This window comes from Lipotes vexillifer, unplaced genomic scaffold (assembly GCF_000442215.2).
Source record: "Lipotes vexillifer unplaced genomic scaffold, Lipotes_vexillifer_v1.1 scaffold295, whole genome shotgun sequence".
Classification (NCBI taxonomy): Eukaryota; Metazoa; Chordata; class Mammalia; order Artiodactyla; family Lipotidae; genus Lipotes; species Lipotes vexillifer.
The window spans coordinates 1289262-1290130 of record NW_006773247.1 but is presented as its reverse complement, the minus strand read 5'-3'; positions in this window follow the sequence as shown (position 1 = coordinate 1290130).

The following is an 869-nucleotide window of genomic DNA, read 5'->3' as shown; positions in this document are numbered from 1 at the left end:
TTTCTATTTTCTCAGTAATTTACACAAGCTGCTACTAAAGCCTTAATATCATTATGTTTCAACTATTTGTTTAGTGTTTTTTCCCTAAATATTTGTAAATGTCTAGAATTTGGGAGCAATAATATTTACTTTTATATATACAATGCAGGCTCCCAGTATCTATTTCTAGAATAAAGTGATTAATGAAAGAGATAAAAATATAGTGGCCAGAAACCAGGAAAGTGGGCTATTTTATAGAGTACTTTTAAATTTTATTTATTTATTTTTGGCTGTGCTGGGTCTTCGTTTCTGTGCAAGGGCTTTCTAGTTGCAGCGAGCGGGGGCCACTCTTCATCGCGGTGCACGGCTCTTTCACTCTCACGGCCTCCCTTGTTGTGGAGCACAGGCTCCAGATGCACAGGCTCAGTAGTTGTGGCTCACGGGCCCAGTTCCTCCATGGCATGTGGGATCCTCCCAGACCAGGGCTCGAACCCGTGTCCCCTGCATTGGCAGGCAGATTCTCAACCACTGCGCCACCAGGGAAGCCCCTAGAATACTTTTTAAAATGGCACCGTTATGTCTTCCTGTTCAAAGGACAGGTTGAACTATCTGAATTCACAGCTCTGCCCTCATGTATGTAAGCTTTGCCCTGTAGAAAGAATGTCTTTAGAAGGCTGTGCTGAAGTTCAGCCTATGCCATTCAACAGCAAAGCAGGAATATCACAGCCCATCACTTCTAAAAGTTAATGTACCATCCTTCACAAGATCCTCTCTAGACTAATATTGCCAAAGTTTAAATGACATTAATATAGAAGTTCATGACTGCATAATGTAGTTTATAATACTGAGGACACACTTTAACAGCAACAACCATTCTTCTCATATTTTCA